A 23,064-nucleotide genomic window follows, 5' to 3' on the forward strand; every position below is an offset into this window, starting at 1 on the left:
AATGTTACTTTTGGAAAGATCAGCCCATGGTACTAAATACTGAGATACCAGGAGAAGCCAAGATTGTGCATCATTAAACTATATGGGAAAAAATAGTGATGAGGAAAAGCACTACCAAAGTGTACTTTGCTGCTGTGGTTAATAGCAGTTTGTTGACTTTTAAAATAAGCATATACATAGTCCCACTGCAATGATAAATCATTGTGGATCCCTCTCCAACCAGTTTGCAATTACAGTGGTACCTCAAGTTACAAACACCTCAGGTTACAAACTCTGCTAACCTGGAAGAGTTACCTCGAGTTGAGAACTTTGTGCTGGCAGTGCAGCAGCAGCAAGAGGCCCCATTAGTGAAAGAACGCCTCTAGTTAAGAAGAGTTTCAGTTTAAGAACGGACCTTTGGAACGAATAAAGTTCGTAACTAGAGGTACCAATGTATATGAAACAACAATCAATTGTCTGATTGTCACAACAACAACAACAACAACAACAACAACAACAACAAATTATTTATACCCTGCCCATCTGACTGGGTTTCCCTCAGCCACTCTTGGTGGCTTCCAACATGTATAAAAACATAATCAAACAGTAAACATTAAGAAACTTCAGATATCTTCTAAAGGTTCTAGTTACAGGTAGGTAGCCGTGTTGGTCTGACGTAGTCGAAACAAAATAAAAAAATCCTTCCAGCAGCACCTTAAAGACCAACTAAGTTTTTATTTTGGTATGAGCTTAGCTTAGCTCATACCAAAATAAAAACTTAGTTGGTCTTTAAGGTGCTGCTGGAAGAATTTTTTAATTTTGTTTCTTCTAAAGGTTGTATAGTTACTTATTTTCTTGGCCTGGGGGTCGGATAACTCTACCCTCCCAACATTTCTCCAATTAAAATAGGAATGTCCTACCATACCCTTCAACATTTTTTTTTGATGAAAATAGGGTTGTCCCAAGGAAAATAGGTACATTCTGGGATTAAACCAGAAACCAGGTTGTTTTTTGTAAATTTTGGACTGTCCTTGGAAACAGGGACACTTGGAGAAGCTGTTTATTATGTAAGTGCTGTAAGATTTGAATAACTAATTTTACACAACACAAACATGGAACAATTTAGACTGCTCTGTTGCTGTTAAATTATCAAGAGAAATGACACATGCTTCGGCAGATACAGAACATCATTGCACCAGGCCAAGCCATTGGCCTTAAATGGCAGAAAATGCTATTTTGATTGCTATCTAAAGACTTGAAAGAAGAAGTTAGAGGTTGTGCCAACTCAGTATGATAAGCTCAGTTCACCGTCTCTTATAATCGGAATCATCTCCCAATCTTCACTAAATCAGCTTCCTAGAAAACTGCATTGAGAATGATATAACGTTATATTTAATAACATTTTTACAGATCAATGTAGATTCATCCCAGGCCAAAACCCTCAAGGAGCGTTCACGTCTGTGCAGGGTGTATGACCCGAGGAACACCTTGAGGGCCAGATAGAGAGTCCTGGGTGGAATTTGCGTGTTCAGACACAGAGACCTCCCCCCTAAAGAAATTCACACTTGACTCAAATTTTGGTTTGCTTTTTGGCAGTATTTAGGCCACAACATTATTGATTACAGTAGGTGAGTGGTTGCATAGGCTCTGGTTTGACTAGCTCCCTGCACCCTTGCAGGGAGTGCTGACCCAGGGCACCAGGATAGGTCAGCCAAGGGTGAACACCTGGATAGGCGGAAAGAACATATTGCTCACAATAACCCATTCAGTTAATACATTGTGTTTTATGGCCAGTATATATATGAGTTTATATTTATTTTTTCGGAGGCTCTTTTTGAACCGTTCAGCCATTGGATCAATAGTGTGTGTCCACACTTGACCTTTGAAGGTACATCCATACCTGCCAAGTTCCGGCCTGAGAAATAAGGGACTGGACCGGAAGTAGAAGGCCGGAAGTAGCGCTGCCGCCATTTTGAAACTGGGCGGAGCATGCTCAGAAGCGACTTTTGATGCTGCTCTGCCCTGTTCCAAAATGGCTGCCGCACCAGAAGTCGCGCTGCAGCCATTTTGGAACTGGGCAAAGCAGCATCACAAGTCACTTCTGAGCACGCTCCGCCCAGTTCCAAAATGGCTGCCACGCCAGAATAAACCGGGAAAAAACAAAAAAAATCCGTTTTTCTGGCTGGGGTGCAGCTGGAAAAACGGGGGTTTCCTGGGGAATATGGGAGACTTGGCAGCTATGGGTACATTGAGTCCACATTGTTTACCTTTCTTTCATCTAGAAATTAAGAATTAAAGTGCAACCCTATAAGAAAAGCACAGATAGAAACTCCTTGTTACATTACAGACCTAACCACCCCAAACATCTCTGTGATAACCTCCCCTTAGGTCAGTTTCTAGGATTAAAACGCAATATATTGGACCCACAAGACTTTAAAGCCCATTCAAGAATACTTTCTGCATCCTTATTACAGTGGGGTTATCCAAACTCTGTCATAAAATTGTTATCCAAAAAACACACGTAAGACTTTCAAAATTGAGAAAATCATTCAACGTAATGGCCTTACGCACCAACGATTGATTAATCCACAGGTGAAAACATCTCTTGGGGTAAGCTGCAGAAATAACCCTAGCATCATCAGAGGTCTGAGAAGGTGTACCAGTGGAAGAGGAGGCGACAACTCTTATGCCAATTGCCACCAGAAGAAGGGGCTCTAGGCACAGGGAGATCCTCCTCAGACGACTGAATGCTGAGTGCCTCCCTCGAAGGAGCAGCCCGGACCTGCAAAGAACTAAAAGCATGTGAGGAGCTTGGCTTGGAATATGATCCCCCCCCACATGCTGTGCAAACTGAGGCCCTAAACCCCCAGGCCCTGGGGTGCTGATTGTGAATGAGGACTGGGATTTCTCTAGATAGGCATCCCAAAACTATCTTTTTTAAACAAGGGGTATTACAAAAATACAAACGGAATTGAAAAGGCACCCCACAACCAAAATGGTGCTCCCGCCAAAACATGATGGCGCTCCCGCAAAAATTAGCTGGGTGAAAACCTCCCCTACTGGAAAGAGGGTACAAAATGGCGATCATGTTAAATGCGGGTTTGGGTGGAGGTGGGGTACCGGCCCTGGAAATTCCCCACCAGCCCTATAAGCAGAACAGAAGAAAAAGCAATTCGCTTGGAGATGGAACTCCCCACTATGCCCAAAAGCGATCAGTTGCCCAATAAAATTTTCAAGCACCAAAGCTGCAGTCGCAGCCGGGAGAAGGAAATGCCACTGCATAAAAGCCCACGGCAATTCAAGAAGCATAGCTGCCAAGTTATCCCCTTTTTAAAGGGATTTTCCATTATGCTGAATAGGCTTTCTCGCGAGAAAAGGGAAAACTTGGCAGCTATGTCAAGAAGTAGTGGCAAGCTTGAAAGACTGGGAGCACTCGAGGGGCTGATGCCCGGTGAGTCGAAAGCCCCTCAGGAGGAGGGAAGGGAATTAACCAAGGATGGGAGAATAACTACTGGGAAAATCAAGGGGAAAAGGGGGGGGGATAAATGGAAGAGATACCTGTGCTAATTTTCAGTTTGCAGGGATATATGCTAAAAAGAGTAACTTTCCAAATCTGTATTTTTCCGCCAGCATTTCGACCACATCAGGAAGCAACCACCTCCTTTTGTTGTATGTGTTTCCTTTGTGGACTTTTTTTGAGGGATAAGGTTCTGTGTAAATAATGTCAAAATATGTATAATTTGCATATTACAGATTTATAACACACACATCCCACTCCCCAGATCATGGTGGTAGTAAAGGTATAGTTGGAATCTGTCTGTTGATATATGCATAGCTGTCAACTTTTCCTTTTTCTTGCGAGGAATCCTATTCAGAATAAGGGTATTTCCCTTTAAAAAAGAGAAAAGTTGACAGCTATGGTATATCATCCCTGGAGCTTTGAGGGTATAATTCTCGATTTCAAGTCAGATGTAATCATTTTCTAAGGAAACTTCTATTTTTACTCATTGCAAGATAAGACCCACTTCCCTTTGTTTTTAGCATTGTATACAAAGAGGAAACAAAATATGATGAGGTACACTGAGCTGCTTTTGGGAAATATGCCATTTATTGTAGTTGTGCCAACATCAGACATCTGTAGTTGGAGGAAGGAAGGACTAAGTGGAGCTTGTAAAAAGAGGACCCACCTCGTGCCGCTCAGAGTTCCTTAGAGAAGAGATGGACTCCATCATGGCATTCCTCTTGCTCACCTGTAGTCTCTTCTTATTGTTGCCTGAAGCTGTGGGTAAGAAATATTCCATGAATTTTCTTCTGTTTCATCTTAACAAGGCTAGTGAATCATTGATATCTGCTTTCAAAGGATCTCTTACAGTTAGCCTTCACTTGCATAAACGTCTGTTTAGCTAGGGTCCTGTCTTAGTGGGGAAAAGATGACTTACAGTCTGTCCACAGTAAGTCCCACTGAGTTAATGGGTTTTGTTGTTGTTTAGTCGTTTAGTCGTGTCCGACTCTTCGTGACCCCATGGACCATAGCACGCCAGGCACTCCTGTCTTGCACTGCCTCCCGCAGTTTGGTCAAACTCATGTTCGTAGCTTCGAGAACACTGTCCAACCATCTAGGCCTCTGTCGTCCCCTTCTCCTAGTGCCCTCAATCTTTCCCAACATCAGGGTCTTTCCCAAGGATTCTTCTCTTCTCATGAGGTGGCCAAAGTATTGGAGCCTCAGCTTCACGATCTGTCCTCCCAGGGAGCACTCAGGGCTGATTTCCTTAAGAATGGATAGGTTTGATCTTCTTGCAGTCCATGGGACTCTCAAGAGTCTCCTCCAGCACCATAATTAATGGGTTTACCAGTGCTATTTTTTTTCTAGAAAAAGAGGTGCTGGAACTCAACATGAACAGCTCCCTTGTTCTGTTATAATAGCAATGGCACCTACCTGAGAGGTGGTAGAACTGAGTTCTGGAGAGTTCCAGCTGAAAAAAAACAACCCTGGGTCTTACTCCCACGTAGGTGTGCACAGGATTCCAGCCTTCACAGAGGTTCTATCTCCCTTAAACTAAACCCCTGGCATGTAGGGGGTAGACTGAAATCCCTTCCCCTTAAAAACTGCCACATCCTTCCCTTTCAAAAATGGGTCATGGTTTTCTGCTGCTTTTAGAAGACATCTGAAGTTTTTAATGTTTGATGTTTTAGTATGTGCTGTGACCCACCCAGAGTGGCTGGGGAAACCCAGCCAGATGGGTGAGGTATCAATATAACAACCACCACCACCACCACCAGCACCAGGCTCACTCATACTTACCTTGCTCCACATTTCTAGGCACAGGTCCGGGCTGTCCATGTCAACACCTGACTGCTTGTTTTTGGACCTGGCATCCCTGAAAACCCACTCTTTACCACTGAATTGGAGTAAATGGCAATCCATGGAAAACTCAAATTGCCATTCGATCTGATTCAGTGGTAAAGATTGGGTTTTCCTTGGAAACTGGTGGGTAAAATAAATAAATAAAATAAGCACTCAGACATGGACTGAGAAAGCATGGCTGCTGGTCCCAAGTGCCTCTACCACAGCCCAGGTTGTTTTTTTTTAAAATATATTTTTATTAATTTTCCAATTAAAACCAATTATATCACATTCATTATTTCAAATTATACACATATATATATCAATCAAACCGAATGTTATGCCAAATCGTCTAAAGAATTTTTTATTTGGGTTCCCATGCTTCAAGAAATTGGGGATTCCTCGCAACCGTCCACTGCCGTCTTTTTTCTAAAGTTCAAATCGTCCTCCAAGTTCATAATAATCCAGATCTTCCCCTTACAGTCACATAGATGTTTTCCACTTTCAACCGATTGTTTCCCAGCTGCTGAGATAAATATCAAACAAGGTTTCACAAATGTTCTTTCTCCTGTGTGGGTTAATCAGTCCAGCCTCCCCATAAATCTTCTTAGTCTGTAGCTCCCTGTTGCGTCGAAGCAGCGCCATCTTAAAAAGCTCAAATCACTTTCGTTTTCTCTCATAGCCATGAAGATTAACGATCTTTATAAAATTTACAGCTTTTCCAGGCAGAAGACCCAAACATCAAACCATAAACTCTTGGTAAATTAATGGATCTCCTTGCCCTATAGCTGAACTTAGCTTCAGGTCGCTGCTCCAATTCAAAGTGCGTCACAGCTCATAAATCCTCCGAACGCGTCCAGGACTCCTTCCGTCCGACTAGGGGGGGGGGGCTTTTCTCATCGGCAACTCCACATCTTTAAAAAATATGCTCAGTAACAACAGTTTATAAAGTTCAACTCACACAGTCTTTTGCTTCTCTTTCACTCCAAACAAGCCAGGACATCGCGTCTGGGAAGGTACGAAGTAACTCATATGAAGAAAAAAAAAAAAAACTCCATTCCCTTATCGCTCCGTCCCCATCAATCCTTCTTCCAGATGATATACAGCCTTTGACTCCTCTCCCTCAGCAGCATAAATTTCTCAGCAATAAACAGCGCTTCTTCCCCTCCTTCTGAAGTATGTCCATAGATTTAAGCCTAATTATCTTCTTTAACCATGGAAATCCCCGCCATGCAGATTAGCGTCCGAGAGTCCTGGCCCTCGTAAGTGCTTTTCAGCCCAAGCTCCCCCCACTCCATAAACAGTCGGAGTGGGTCTGGGGGCATCGCGGGCCAGCGGCCCCTCTCCGTAACCCCCGGAGAGGGTAGGGGGTTGCCATTTACTCCCCTAGCAACCGCCAAATTCCTTACGAAGGTCAGAGGGATGGAAAACAGGTCCGCCATTCCTGCCGGCGGAAACCGGAACCTACCACAGCCCAGGTTGGGTGGGATGCTTCAGTGACTACATATGGTAGCAGTCTGTGGCACACTGGGGAGGGGGGAATGCCAGCCCACCACAGGAGACAGCTTGAGAAGCAGTGGCTTGCTCTGTATCCACTGCTCGTTCGCTGCTAGTTTTTGAAGCCACATTCACATGGTATTAGCCACGATCCATACTGATGCTGTAGTTTCTGCTGTTTGGTGTTTGATTTTCTTAAACCAGCTTCAATTCAACTAGAAAACTGAATGTTGAGTGAGTGGAAATTGAGACAGCAGTCGTACATGCATGGATGATAACTAACAGTTTCTAGTTAATGCATTGCAGTTCTTATTCTTACACCTTTGTCTCCTGTTTCCATTTCAGTTGGTTATCCCTGTGTCTACCCATTTAAGTACAAGGGTGAATTACATTCCACTTGCATCGCGAGAGACCATGATTATCGGTGGTGTGCCACAGATGTTAACCCTATCTCGAGAGAAATTGTGGACTGGAGATCATGTGCTCTTAGAGGTGACCTGTATTCTCTTCTATTTCTGGTTTCCTATGTCACACATATGCATAGCCATTTTACTGAAATAAAGTAAACAGATCCTCCTTGTGAACTTTAAAGCTAGATGTCTGATTGGACATTGTGGAAACCAAATGATGGATTAGATGGGCCTTTGGTCTGATGCAGCAGAACTCTTTCTGTGCTCTTAATGAGCTTTGGGACTATTGAGCTTGTATTGATCTTCCTTATGCCCGAACTATTACAAATCTCCTTTCAAGTTGCTTCATGCAACAAGATTTCTGAAGAAATGAAAAACATCACCAGTTTGTTAATTTGAAAATATGGTTAAAACTATGTACCTAAGAGGCACTTTTGTGCAAATATTTCCTCCTAATAATTGATAAAGGTTGCATAGACCATAGAAGTCACATGTCATCTTTTCTAACATTACTGATGTATTACATTGGCATAAATGCCAGGTAGCCCCATGTCTTGTTTTATATCTAGTATAACTGGATTCATTCACTTAATCTTTCTTTATAGTATCATGTTTCTTTATAGTATCATGCAAAGGAGATTCCTGGCAAGGTTTATATATATGAGACTTGTTTTGTTTTGTTTTTTGTATTTTGTGATAATTAGTAGTATGTTTCAATGCATATAATTTCACTCTGTTTGGGCCTAGAGAATGGAGGTAATGCTAATGGACGACCCTGTGTCTTCCCCTTTGTGTACATACCTGCACCTGCACCCAGAAAAATGCACGGAGACAGGACTTCTGGTGTTCGACAACAAAGGACTATGACAAGGACCATAAATGGAGCTACTGTCCTGATATCGGTGAGCATGATGCAGGGACCTGGAATAACAGGAGTGGTTGGCTGGATGAATAATTAGTCAAGGCACTTCAAGACATTTTAAACTGCAGTTCCCATCACCACTGACCAGTGGCCAGACCTGTTGGGGGCAGACTGATGTGAAACACCTGGAAGGCCCCACATTGTGCACACTTGCTTTGCATGCAAAACATCAAAATTTCATTCCCCAGAATCTCAGCTCTGGGGAAAACCACAGGGCTGTCCGGGCTCCATGCAATCGGAGAGGGCGCTTCAGAGCCAGACAGTCAATAGCCCTGGTTAACTCTGCCAGGCCTGGCTCTAGGGGTAGTCTCGGTGGCGCGGGGTGACAGGGCGCCGTCCACCAGGACGGGGGCGCCAGAGCGATCTCCATCCCACGGTGCCAGGGCGCACGACCTGCTTCAGATGGCCCTGAGGGAATCAGCTAAAAGGCCATCAACGTGGGATACAGGGGCGGTTCTAGGTATAGTCCCGGTGGCGCGGGGCGATCTGCTCGAGACTGCCCTGGTGGGATAAAACATCACCTACCAGTCTCTGGAAGCCATTGACTCCATTAAGTGGCAGGGGTGGACCATCTGAATTGGTCCCACCTCCCTGCAGAAGGGAAGGGTCATGGAGAAGTCAAGTTGCACCAGGAAGAGATCAGACCATGGCAGTTTTTTTGTTTCACTTTTACTTAGTGTCAGATCACCAACATCTGTAGAGGTAAACACCAGGTCTAAGGCATGTCCGCAGTTATGAGTTGGATGAAACTTATTCAGAGACATCCCCATGGAGGCCATGCTTTCCATGAAGTACCGAGCGGCCGCTTGTAACATGTTTGCCGCTCTGTTTCCCCTGCTCTGACAGATTGGTTAGGAAGAGAGTTGGTGAGCAGTAGGATCAGCAGTACAATCTACAGAACCAAAGTGACATGCAGGAAGATCACTATGAATCTTCTTTTCCTAATGGATTCACTCACTGTACTGAAGATTTTTTCGGAGAAAAGGGATGTTGATACTTCAAATGTCACCCCTATTCCTTTGCTTTATTGCGGACTTGTCATCATGGCATGTAATTTAGGCCTTGTGGTGACATGATTGTATGTGGGCTATGGCTTTTGCTAACAGTGCCAAAACTCTCTTCCTTGTTCAAGATTTTATGTGTAAAGGCAAAACGCAGGAATGTTTCCAGCACTCCCCCCCCCCCCGATGTCTTCATGACCCATGCCTTCTAGACACCGGGCATATATTCAGATATCTGGCAGAGTAAAACGCAGAAGGACTGAGGCAGAGGTGTGTGCTACAAATTATGTTTACTACTAAGAATAAGGCAGAGAGGAATAGAAAACAACAATTTAGGCCTTGTGGTGACATGATTGTTTGTGGGCTATGGCTTTTGCTAATACTGCCAAAACTCTCTTCATTGTTCAAGATTTTATGCATAAAGGCATCTAGAAGTGCAGTGGGTCATATTCCACTAACATGTACTTTGAGTATACCCACTGAAATTAGCCATGGCCATTAATTTCAGTGGGTCTACTCTGAGCATGACTAACATTTGTAGAAAGGAGTTGACATTGTACAGTGAGTACTGAGCATTCAGTAAATGTCAGTTGATCAAACTGGGATGGATCTGGGAAAAGCCCAATTTCCACAGGTGCTTGGAAGTATGGAACCATAATAAAGCTCTACTAGAAAGGAAAACACCATGGTGGGTTGCCCCCTTAAACGTCCTAGCTATACAAAAAGTGAATATGGAAAGGAAAGGAATTACGTATGAAGATATTGTTGTAAAAACGAAAGATGATTTTAAATTAAAAAATTATGACCAGATTAAGGATAAATTCGCCGGATGGCTACAATATTATCAAGTTAATGATTTATTTAACAAGGATAGAAGAGAAACTGGTTTTGAGGTAAAAAAGTCGAAATTTCAAATTGAATTGGGTCTACTCTGAGCATGACTAATATTTGTAGAAATGAGTTGACATTGTACAGTGAGCACTGAGCATTCAGTGGATGTCAGTTGATCAAACTGGGATAGATCTGGGAAAAGCCCAATTGCCACTGGTGCTTAAAACGTTATGTATGGTGCTTGCAATATGACTCCAAAGCAAGGTTTGGAAATGTTAAAGGCAATGCTATGAGTCACTGATTTTACCATGGGGAGAGAATTCTGGGTCAAAGTGTCCACAGGTTTGTTGTAATTAATAGTTATGAAGTAAATCTATTGTACTTCCCAGAACTTGCTAGCTGGAAGAAACCTTTCCATTTTTTAATCATTTGGGCTAAAGGTTTCCTTGGAACTGTTCAACATTAATGATATTTTGACTACTCTGTTTTCGATTTACAGGAATTCAACCAGACGGCAGCTACATATATAAACGTCTGCCAATAACTTAGAAGAATGATGACGCTGTTACCAATATATAAAAACCTATTGGGAGTTCTTCACCCTGTGAGGTGGCCTAAAAATAAATAAGATGTGGCAGTGGGAGATTATTAATCTTTGTCAAACTGTATCTTTGTGCTACAAAAATAAAACATTTCTTTTAGTTTGCCGGGCAGCTTTAAAAAATGTGTATGGTGAGTGATCACTATGAAATATGATGAGTGCGGGAGATAATGAGATTGCATAGTCTTCATAGGATGAATGAAAATATGTACATGTGGCTAGTTGTATGTGAGAGTTTGTGTGTTCTATCACACACTTCACCCAAACATCCAAAAGCTTCCCAAGTGGTCTTTAGCTTTCACTCATTCATGTCAAAGAAATATCTGTAGTAGATAAACTGAGTATGATTCAGTATTCAGAGATACCCTAGTTAAAGCCAGCATCAACCAAGCAAAGCTCTCATGCCCAGCCAATGCCCTCAGCCCTGAAGGGGACAGTCCTGCCACCCCATTCAACTGTTGTCACTGCCTTTGGAAATTCTACCTTCTCAGGCCCTCTCCTTGGATAGAACTTAATGGAAATTCATCAGATCAATACTTTCTGTACTGTACTAAAAAATGCAGACTGACAGTGTCATCCACTCCTAACTCGGACAGCCACTTTTGAAGGATACCATGGTTGATGGTATTGAAAGTCACTGAGGGGTCAATGAGAATTAACAGAGACACATTTCTCCCATCTCTTGCCTGACAGACATCATCATATACACATCAGCTATGCTTTGTTTGGTGTGCAAAATCAACAAGATAATTGAAGGTGATAATACAGGGATGTGGATCAGTGTGAGAGTTTGTCAGGGTGTGATATACCATGGTAAGCAGGAACAGATATCCAGACCACAAAAGGGGGAAAGTTAAGTCCATTTTATGAATACAAAGCAATGAAGTACACACCTGCAAGGCTGCCATGCAACAAATCAAAAAGAAAATTCCTACAAAAACTTCAGTCACAACATGGGATATAATTCCTGTTTAAAGTTGGTTCGCTGCAGTCAAAATGCACATTCAGCCGTCTTCAAATGAAGTGAGTCCTGGACTTTTCTGGTCAGTGCAGGGCACTAATGGACTAAGCAGATCATCATACAGTCTGTTATATACATAGTTCTGCAAAGCTCAACTTCAATTGACACCACTGGATGTTCTCACTCATTTTCCTTCTGGTCACCTCTCTATTTCTGCAACCTCTTTCTCTTTTTACGCTAGCCAAATTCAAATTTTTTTATTGCGGTCCATAGACCCACAAAACAGTTTCAAAAAAGATAGTTAAAACAATGAAACAGCAGGCTCCATCATGTCCTCCGATGCCTCAGCCCGTTGGTGATGTGATCCCTATTAGTAACCAAATAAATTGACTAGCTCATGCCCCACTTCCAAACTGTTTTAACGTTTTGTCTTGGAATATGACGGGCTGGATGTCTAAATGGGATGATGGGGTGTGAATGAATTTCTAATGAAATTCCAGATTATTGGTATATAAGAGACCTGGTGTTTAGAAACCTCCCCCCCCCCATCCTGTCCTTATTGGGTTACTACATCTTCGTGACTCCTGGGACGAAAACGCAATTGTATGAGAGCCCTAGTGGAGGCCTGGCAACTTTTGTCTCCCAGGAGCTGCAGTTCAGTATCTCCCCGCTTCCCTGGTTAGAGAGTAAATGTATTCAAATTATGCATATTTCCAACATACTTATTGGGGATTTTATATGTATAAATCTATATAACCCCTTTATTTATACCTCACCTTTAACAAATCATATCTGGGAAGACTTAATACTCATTCATAATAAGACTGCGGTTGAATTTCCAAAGTCAGAGATCCTTCTACTGGGGGACTTTAATGCCAGAATTGGGTCTGATATAAGCACATTTACTGACAAGTTGCAAATTGTCCCAGATGAGGAGTGGTTTCTCTTGTGGAAATCATATGATAATATCATGAATAGGATGGGCATTTCACTATTGGAGGTCACTATTAACCACGAGTTAAATAGTTTGCATGGAACTCCCAAACATTGGATCGAGGGTTTCTTTACATTTTTAGGTTCTAGAGGCACAAGTGTTATAGATTATATTTTGTGCTCTCCTGTTCTTGCTGACAAGGTGTACTGCTATAACATGTTTAATAGAGCTGAAAGCGATCAATTACCAATTGCTATTTCCGTGCGAAGGCCAGGCTTAGGGCTTTCCTATTCATTCCACCCCCAGGACATACAGCCACTAGCTCCTAGATGCAAGAAGTGGGATATCCACCTGGAGTGAGAAATAAAAACTCCTATAAGTTTATTGGAGATTTTAGCCCTGAACGATCAGATGTTAATGACGAACGAGGACCACTTTTCCACATTTCAGCAAATTGTATCCTTCTTGTTCCCTTTACTCACGAAACCACCCTCTGTGATCCCAACCTCGAAGAATCATTCCTGGTTCGATCAAGAATGTAAACTGTGCAGAAGCAGGCTTAGATCTCTCCAGTCTGGCCTGAAATTAGACACCACCCAGGGCAAAATTATCGATCTAGCCCATCATTATCAACATGCTGAGAGGGCTTATGACATATTGCGATGCTAAATCCCTCAAAATTAACTTCTCTAAAACTAAAATTCTGTCTTTTGGCATGCCAGAACGGAAGCCTTTCTGGAATATAGAGGGCTATTCCATCGGCCAATGTGTGGCATTTAAATACTTAGGCATCATATTTCAGTATAGGCTCAGTTGGTCAGCTCACTTAAAAATGACCATATTGGCTGCCTGCAGAACCATCGGAGCCCTGGAGAAATTCTTTTATGCAAAAGGTGGCCAGTTGGTTCCACCAATTAGAAAGGCCTACATTAGCAAAGTACTTCTGATTTTATTATATAGGGTCGAAATTTGGGGATGGAATCTAAAAATCCTACAATGAATAGAGACCCTGCAAAATTCTTTTGTGAGAAAGATCCTCAGTCTTCCCAAGGGGTCTGTAGCTGCCCAGTTAAGAATGGAACTGTGCCTTCCCTCCATTGCAGCGAGAGCTCATATTAGGATCATCAAATTCTATAATTTTTTTTAGCAATGCTCCAAATTCCTTATTAGCCAAGCAGGCTTTTCTAACTTTTTCCCGTAGCCATATATGGATCAAGGCCATGGGGCCCATCCTTATTCATTATTCCCTTCCAGAATTTCCCGAGCTGTCATCCTGGGATCAAGAGGAAATTCATGACTGGATTCTAGCTAAAGACGAAGCTATGGACTTGGCATGGTCCAAGTCAGCCAGCCTCTCAATGTGGTTCCCTAGAGTGAAAGCCCTAAGTGTTGGAAGATTCATTCCCCGTGTGCAAACCCCGTGGGTTTGTATGTTTTTGACATGGCTGGGTATGTGCTTTGTTTCCACAGAGTGGGAAGTGGGAAGTGACGTAGACAGGATGTTTGTCTTACTATGTTTCCCTGAAGTAGGACTATTGTCCATTGTTCTTTCTCTTTGCTGTGTGATGCTAGAGAGAGAGGGAGCCATGTTGAGAGTTCCAGGTGTTTATATGTAATAAAGTAGGTTAGCCAACATGCTGAGTTGCTGTGGTCTGTCACGCAAGCTGGGCAGAACTCTGCGGATGCTAAGAGTGTGTTGATGTATTCCCACATCAATCACTGAGATGTCCGGGGGCTGTGGAAGGCTGAGAAGCTCCTGAACGATCGCCCAGGAAGGAAGGAACATGCCAGTCGGGCATGTGTCTCTGCCAGGGTCCGACTTGTGAGTAGGCCATTTTCCTGATAGTAAGATCATTTGCCAATTACTTGAGTAATCTGATGGAGCCTGCTTTAAGAAGAGCTATCTCTATGGCCCGCTTCCATACCCTACCCACGGCCTTCCTCCAGGGTACATCTTAAGATCCCTACCGTGTTTCTCATATTATAAGACATGTCTTATATTTATTTTTTCCTCAAAAAAACACACTATGACTTATTTTCAAGGGGTGTCTTATTTTTTCCCTCCTCCTCCTGCCGCGGCCGGCATTGCTGCTGTGCCTATCACTATGTCTTATTTTCGGGGTATGGCTTATATTCCTTGAATGCTTAAAAATCCTGCTATGGCTTATTTTATGGGTATGTCTTAAAATATGAGAAACAGGGTATTGATCAGTGCCTCTGCTCCTGTAATATGAAAGAGATAGAGGACCTTTTACACTTCTTTTTTCAGTGTCCCTTATACGATTCAATAAGACCCAAACTTCTTTTCCTGATCCCGTCCTCCATTACTGTATATCTAAGGATGACTGCCTGAAATTCTTACCAGTAGACACAAACCCCCAAGTCTCATGTGGAGTGGGCATTTTTATTCTGCAGGCATTGAAACTTAGGGTTCCTTGACAGGGTGTGTGACCTAGATCAGGACTCTAATCACTTTCCTCACTCTGTTTTAGTTCAACCTTTTGAGCTTACCCCAAGTTTCTAGTTGCTTGGTATCTATTAGTAATTTTATATAATCGGCCTCAGGTGTTTTAGATATTAGCTCTATCTGTTTTATTGTAATTTAAGTTTTATTATGCCATGCTATATCTGCAGCTCAGTGCGATTTATGTACTCTGTTGTTCATATTCGGTATTGTTTGTTTTTGTCTGTTGAGTTTATGCTATGGCTAAACACTAATGCAATGAAGAATTTGACTTTGGCAAACAGCAGGCCAAAGATACATACGTCTTATGCTAGTGTCTTTCATTCCCTTGAGCTTGCAAAAATTGCATGATTTCTTTAGATCATGCCAGATCTGCTACCTACACAGCATGATACCTGCATAAAATGTCTTTGTTTTTTCACTGTGGGGTTGCAAAAAGCATAAAGCTAAACACAGATGCAGAGTAAAAGTGTTGCTCATGTCAGGCCAGTCTGGAAGGCAATTATTCCACATTGGGGGTGGAGCGATTTTTAAAAAGCATCCCGTTTGAAAGATGCAAAATGGTTAAGAAGTTTCCTGTTTCTAAGATGGAGACAATTGTCTGATTACCCCACCAAACCCCCCCCCATGGCTATTGCACACCCACCAAAATTTCTCCGATGAAAATTAGAACAGTTTGTAATCCAAGGGCCACATTCCCTTCTGGGTAAACTTTGGGGTCCACATGCCCTTGGTGGGCAGGGCCAGAGGCACAAGCACAAACAGCAATTATTGTAATATTTTACTTTTATAGAGTAGGCTAGGCTCTACAAATATTCAAGCACCCCTTTCTTTCCTCCACTCTGGCAAGCAAGAGATATTATCAGAGTTCAATGAAACACTCCAGCCAGTGACAGATCTACACTGGTTGTTTATAATGTTTATAATGTGTTAATAAAATGTGACACCAGACACTGTAAAGCAGCCAGCCTTCAACAGTAGAAAATTGCATTGAGAATAATTGTTGTTGTTGTTCGGTCGTTCAGTCGTGTCCGACTCTTTGTGACCCCATGGATCAGAGCACGCCAGGCAAGCCTATCTTTCACTGCCTTCTCCAGTTTAGCCAAACTCATTTTAGTAGCTTTGAGAACACTGTCCAACCATCTCGTCCTCTGCCGTCCCCTTCTCCTTGTCCCCTCAATCTTTCCCAGCATCAGGGTCTTTTCTAGGGAGTCATCTCTTCTCATGAGGTGACCAAAATACTGGAGCCTCAACTTCAGGATCAGAATTGAGAATAATATAACATGATATTTAATAAACATTTTTACAGATCAATGTAGATCCAGACGCTCTCAAGGAGCATTCAAGTCTTGGCAGGGTGTATGACCTAAGGAACATCATGAGGGCCAGATAGAGAGACCTGGGTGGAATTTGCGTGTTCAGACCCAGAGACCTCCCCCCTAATAAAATTCACACTTAACTCAGATTTTGGTATGGTTTTTGGCAGAATATAGGTCACAACTTTATTGAATACAGAAAGTGAGTGGTTGTGTAGGCACTGGTTCGACTACCTCCCTACACTCTTGCAGTTAGTGCTGACCCACGGCACCAACATAGGTCAGCCAAGGGTGAATACCTGGATAGACGGAAAGCAGGGGACAGGCTATGTCCACAACCCATATGTGCCCCTGGACTCAGACATGGGCACAACCCCCTTATAATCATAATCAGTCTTCACCACCAGTACATTTTTTAATGGAGATTCTGGATTTATTTTTATTTTTATCTAATAGTTTTTTCAAGCTTGGTTCAAAGTACTTCACTCAATAACTAGGTGTAACCATAGGCTCTAAATGTGCTCCCAGTCTGGCCAACATCTTTGTGAGAAATTTTGATTTAGAACATATTGCTCATAAAAACCCATTCAGTGATTATATCCTGTTTTATGGCCCGTATATAGATGACTTGATATTTATATTTTCGGAGGATATTTTCTAACTGTTCAACCGTTGGATTACTAGTGCGAGTCCACACTTGACCTTTGAAGGTACATCGAGTCCACATTGTTTGCCTTTCCTTGATCTAGAAATCTTTGTGCATGAATTAAGAATTAAAGCGCGACCCTATAAGAAAAGCACAGATAGAAACTCCTTGTTACATTACAGATCTAACCATCCCAAACATCTCCGTGATAACCTTCCCTTAGGTCAGTTTCTAAGATTAAAACTCAATTTATCGGACCCACAAGGCTTTAAAGCCCGTTCAAAAATACTTTCTGCATCCTTATTAGAACGAGGTTATCCAAACTCAGTCATAACAACTGCCATCCACAAAACACATGTAAGAGAGAGGTCGACCCTTCTTACATCTATTTCACATGTTAATACAAGATTTTTGCGTATTTACGCTTCCCTAGAATATAACCATATGATTTTCGAAATTGAGAAAATCATTAGGCATCATTGGCATATTCTAAAGGATATCCCATGGTGCGATAACATCCCCCTCTTTGCCAAACAGCACACAAAGTCATTTAAAGATATATTGGTGCATACAAATTTAAAATCCACACTCACACAACGTACGTTGTCCAGTCCTCCACATGGTTTTTAAGATGTGGGCATTGTATCTCTTGTAAATATGCTCTACAGGTAAAAGAGTATACCAATAAAGAAGGCTTTAAGTTTGTTTTACAGGCATTTGCCACATGTGCTACTCCACATAAAATTTACGTGATTAGATGTCCCTGTGGTTTGTTGTATGTAGGTCATACTCTCAGACCCATAAAAGTAAGAATATCAGAGCACTGTTCTAGGATTAGGAACAATGTAATAGATGCTCCTCTAGTACAACATTTTATTGAAGCATCTCATTCAGATGAGGACCTGTCCTTAAAAAAAATATGGATGTATTTAGGTCCTGTAGAACGAGCTAAAAATATCCTCATGCAGAAAGAAACTAGGTTTATTTTTTTACTGAATACGTTACACCCTTCAGTTCTGAATACTGAAAATGATTACAGTTACTTTTTAGTATGGACTAAGTTTGTTTACTTCTGTGGGTTGGTGGGGTCTCTTCAAATAATAATAATAATAATAATAATAATAATAATAATAATAATAATAATAATAATTTATGTATCTGTGCACTGCTATTACTTTGGATCTGAAAATTGATTACGGTTGTCTATGAGTTTAATTTTACATACATAACACCTAAGCATGGTTTTGTATCTGTGGATTTTGTATCTGTGGATTGCCAACGCCTGTAATTTAAATCAACACTGTGTTTGTCCATATAACCTCACATTGTAACAGTTGATGTTTATCGCAGCTACTACTATGACACAGAACTACTGGCTTGTTACATCACTTTTGGTATGTACAGTTGCTTATGGTATTTATATTATTCTTTTTGTAAAAAAAAAAGTGTGTGACATCAAAACGTTGTATTTATTCGCATCACCCAGACCCTGTACTACTGGTGAAACAAGGTTTATATTCTGGAAATCCTTGTCCTACTCCAATGTACCCATCCACAACAGACAGCCTGAATGCTGAGTCCCACCGCAACATGTGCCCTCTTTTTAGGGAGGACCCAATTTTCCACCAGCATTCTACCACATCAGGAAGCAATCACCTCCTTTTGTTGTATGTGTTTCCTTTGTGGACTTTTGAGGAGAGATAAGGTTCTGTCTAAATAATGCCATAAAAATGTATACTTTGAACAGTACAGCATTTTTAACGCCCCCCCCTCCCCAGATCATGATGGTATTAAAGGTATAGTAGGAATCTGTCTTTTGAGACATCATTCCTGGAGCATAGAGGGAATAATTCTCGATTTCAGGTCAGGTCATTCAGTTATGGTTGTCGTTGTAGGGCCGTTCATCTGTGATGTGTTGGTTCGGTCTTGGTCTGTTGTCTTTTGCTGTATGTTCGGCGGAGTGATCCTGTGCATGGTGGTAGTTTGTACTGTTATGCCTTGTTGTGCCACTTCTTTTTCTTCTGTACTATCGTCCAATTGTTTGCTGTTGTTTCGGTTGTTTCCTTGTCTTGTTCATTGTGGCTGTTGCTTGCTGGGGCTGTCAGTTGCCATTACGGTGGGGGGCGGGCATTGATTTTGAGGTTCTTCAGTAGTTGCAGGGCTTCTGATGTGTTGGTAGCCGTGTATTGTGTTGTATTGGTTGTTACTATGAGGTGGAAGGGAAAGCCCCATCTGCACTTGATCTTTGCTTGTTGTAGTAGCTGGGTATATGGGCGTAGGCTTCTCCTCCAGAATAGGGTGTCCTGGGATAGGTCCTGAAAGGCCAATATGGGGGTGTCTCCAAATTGAAGGTTGGTTGATGGATTTTCTGAGGTTATTCCATATCTCTTCCTTCTTTTTGTAGCGTGAGAAGCATACAATGATGTCTCTTGGGGGCGGGGACTTGGGTTTCGGCATCGGTTTTAGGGCTCTGTGAGCCCTCTCCAGGTTGTCTGCCTTGAGTTTCAGGCCTGGGATTCCCCCCCCCCAGCCAGTTTACAATTAGGTCTGTTGGGCTTTTATCCTCTGCTTTTTCGGGAAAGTTGCGGAAGCGGATGTTGCATCTTCTATTACGGAAAACAAGAATTTATTATTATTATTGCTCTCTTGAATTGTCCTGTGCATAGCAGCCAACTCCTAGAGGCCTAGGTGCCTTTGCCCCCCCCATTAAATATTTGAGGAAGCTTCTTTTGCAAAGGGGGAAAGCTCCATTTTTTTGAGGATCAGCTCAAAGTTGTGCAGCTTTTTTTTTTTTTGCAAATGGGGAAAGCCCCATTTCGAGGGGGTGTCAACTCACAGTTGTGCATCGTTTTTGCAAAGGAGGAAAGCTCCATTTTTGAGGATCAGCTCAAAGTTGTTGAGCTTACCCTGCAAAGGGAAAAAATCCTGTTATGGGGTTCAACTCACAGTTCTGCAGCTTCTCTAGGAAAGGAAAGGGACCCATTTCTACAGTTTCCAGACACATAATCTAATCAGCCAGTCACATGTTGCTGGGGAAGCAAGCAGCCTCTCTCTGCAGAAAACAATTGAGGCCTGGACAAGGGGCCTGTGTGGGGTGGGAAGGGAGCTACATCTGTTATTTCCCTCCCCAATCTCTTGCAATTAGCTGCTGAGCAGGTCCTTTCAACACTCTCATTCCCTCTTGTTAGCCTTTAGCTCTTTCTAAAAACAAAAAAACCCCAAAAAACCACATGATCTGCCTTTCACCCCTGGACAATTCAGCTCTAGGGACCACGCACTCGCTCCATAAGACACAGAGAACGTCCTTTCAGGAGGGAAAAAGTGCATCTTATGGAGCGAAAATACGATACATTGTCCAGTCCTCCACATGGTTTTTTTTAGATGTGGGCATTGTACCTCCTGTAAATATGCCCTACAGGCAAAATAGTTTACCAATAAAGGTTTAAAGTTTGTTTTCCAGGCATTTGCCACATGTGCTACTCTTCGTGTAATTTATGTGATTAGATGTCCCTGTGGTTTGTTGTATGTAGGTCATACTCTCAGAGCTAGGTTTATTTTTTTACTGAATACGTTACACCCCTCAGGTCTGAATACTGAAATTGATTACAGTTGCTTTTTATGAGTAGGCACCAATATTGATATGTAGAATACCTAAGTATGGACTAAGTTTGTTTACTTATGGGGGGTGGGGGGGTGGGGGTCTCTCTTCAAAATAAATAGATAAATAAAAATATTAATTTATGTATTTGTGGACTGCTATTACTTTGGATCTGAAAATTGATTCCGCTTGTCCATGAGTTTGTATTAATTGTACATACATAATACCTAAGCATGGTTTAATTTGGGTTTTAACTTTCTGCTGGGCTACAAGGGTCACTTTAAGAAAGAAGTATCTGTGAATTGCCAACACCTGTAATTGAAATAAATACTGTGTTTGTCCATATAACTTCACATTATAACACTTGATGTTTATCGCAGCTACTACTATGACACAGAACTACTATCTTGTTACATCACTTTTGGTATGTACAGTTGCTTATGGTATTTATATTATTCTTTTTGTAAAAAAAAAGTGTGTGACATCAAAACGTTGTATTTATTCGCATCACCCAGACCCTGTTCTACTGATGAAGCCCAGGACGACAAAACAAGGTTTATATGCTGGAAATCCTTGTCTTCGAATAGGATTCTGTGGAACTGGAACTACTTGCTATTGCTGGGACTTCATGGGCTGATGCAGGTGGAACAGACACATACTAATGTCTGGGACTTTGCTGGGACTTTAAGATGACCAATTGTTAAAAAAAAAAAGACACGTCATTACTTAGTTTGTCAAAACAAAAAGTACATTTAGAAATACACGCAGCAGCATTAACTGAATATGTAAAAAACAACTTAATCCCTAGAGGACTTAGGATCCCTAAGGCACCTACTCTATTTAAGAACAATAGGAGATTTGTTGAAAAATGGGTATCAATTTTGAATAAATGTTCTAATGATCTAATGCTTTTGATCATAGAACAATCCGCCACTGATTTAGAAAAGGTCAACAATGATTTAATGGAGTTAAAAGAAAGGACAAAAACTAAATACAATAAGGAGGATTTTGGCAAACTCACTCACAAGCTGGATCAGGATGTTAATGAATTTTCCAATGAATTAGCCAATTTTAAGAAAAGTTGAGCAGAGATCGCAATGATTATTCCATAGGTAAAGTTTATTTATGGCTGACTTCTTCAGGACTAGTTCACAGGCAGTCTAACAGATCATCAGATATATCTTCACTTTCGACCACTCCTAGGAGGAACTTGAAACGGGCGGCGTCCCCTTCCCAGTCTCCTGATGCTGGGTTGAATGACGAGAAGCTGCTGTCGGTTGCGATTCTGAGTTCCTGGGTCGCGGAGCTGAAGCCTGGATGCACGGTGTGATGCAGTGGTGCAGCAGGTGGCAATGCTGCGATGCAGTGCATGGCAGTCAGCTCAGCAGTATCCTACCTTTGTTGCCAGTGAAATATACTCGGAATCGAGAGTGAATTTCATACTCTTTATTCAGCTAGTAGTAGCAAAAGAAGAATGGCTCTTTCCCCCAAACGCCTGCTATATATACATTGTTTACATAACGGGCCTTGTTTTTGCCAAATATGACATTATTTGTGTCTGCTGTTTAATTTATTTATGTAATTTACAAATATTATTAATTTTACATAATTAACAATGTAATTATTTCCTCACTATACTTGTCAGCAAAAAGGCCATTCATTTCAATGTAAAAGGAAAAAACAATTTAAATGGGGTAGAGGAAGTAAATAATTATGTATTGTTGGCAGACTGAAAGCCACCATAGCAGCAAATTCCAACTGGTATTCACTGGATGGATTTCTGCTTCAGACATGGGCAAAATAAGCAGCAATTTCCACCTTGGTATCCATTTCCATCTGAATTCCCCCATATCCATATCCCCTGTCCTGTTGTCAATTAGTCTGGTGATCTTTCCACACCAGAGAGGAAAATGGTGTCTTAGCCCTTTCACTGCTGTGGTAATTTTCAGTTTGCAGGGATATAGGCTAAAAAGAGTAACTTTCCAAATCTGTATTTTTCCACCAGCATTCTACCACATCAGGAAACAACCACCTCCTTTTGTTCTATGTGTTTCCTTTGTGGACTTTTAAAGGAGAGATAGGGTTCTGTGTAAATAATGTCATAACCCCCCCCCCCAACTCCCCAGATCATGATGGTAGTAAAGGGTATAGTAGGAATCTGTCTATTGAGACATCATTCCTGGAGCATAGAGGGAATAATTCTCGATTTCAGGTCAGATGTAATCCTTTTCTAAGGAAGCCTCCTGATTTACTCGTTGCAAGATAAGATCCACTTCCCTTGTTCTTAGCATGGTGTACAAAGAGGAAACAAAAATTGATGAGGCACACTGAGCTGCTCTTGGGAAATATAAACATAAGTGATTTCTTATGGTTGTGCAAACATCAGACAACTGTAGTTGGAGGGAGGGAGGACTAAGTGGGGCATATAAAAAAGAGCACCCATCCCGGATTATGCCTTCCTTTAGAGAAAAGATGGGCTCCATCATGGCATTCCTCTTGCTCATCTGTGGTCTCTTACCTTTGATGACTGAAGCTAGGGGTAAGAAATATTCCATGAATT

The 23,064-nt window shown here is 41.8% G+C and overlaps 1 protein-coding gene and 1 long non-coding RNA gene across 2 annotated transcripts in view; both read left to right on the top strand.

The window, feature by feature from the left end:
* LOC132593103 (uncharacterized) overlaps window positions 1–23,064 on the top strand; it is a 54,662-nt gene that overhangs the window by 25,972 nt on the left and 5,626 nt on the right. The gene's annotated exons all lie outside the window — the stretch shown is intronic.
* LOC148683842 (uncharacterized) lies at window positions 4,126–8,029 on the top strand. The gene is made up of 3 exons (XR_015946556.1): window positions 4,126–4,264; window positions 7,166–7,312; window positions 7,978–8,029. It is a non-coding gene; the product is annotated as an uncharacterized LOC148683842 (long non-coding RNA).

This window comes from Zootoca vivipara, chromosome 12 (assembly GCF_965207765.1).
Source record: "Zootoca vivipara chromosome 12, rZooViv2.hap1.1, whole genome shotgun sequence".
In the NCBI taxonomy this organism is placed as follows: domain Eukaryota; kingdom Metazoa; phylum Chordata; class Lepidosauria; order Squamata; family Lacertidae; genus Zootoca; species Zootoca vivipara.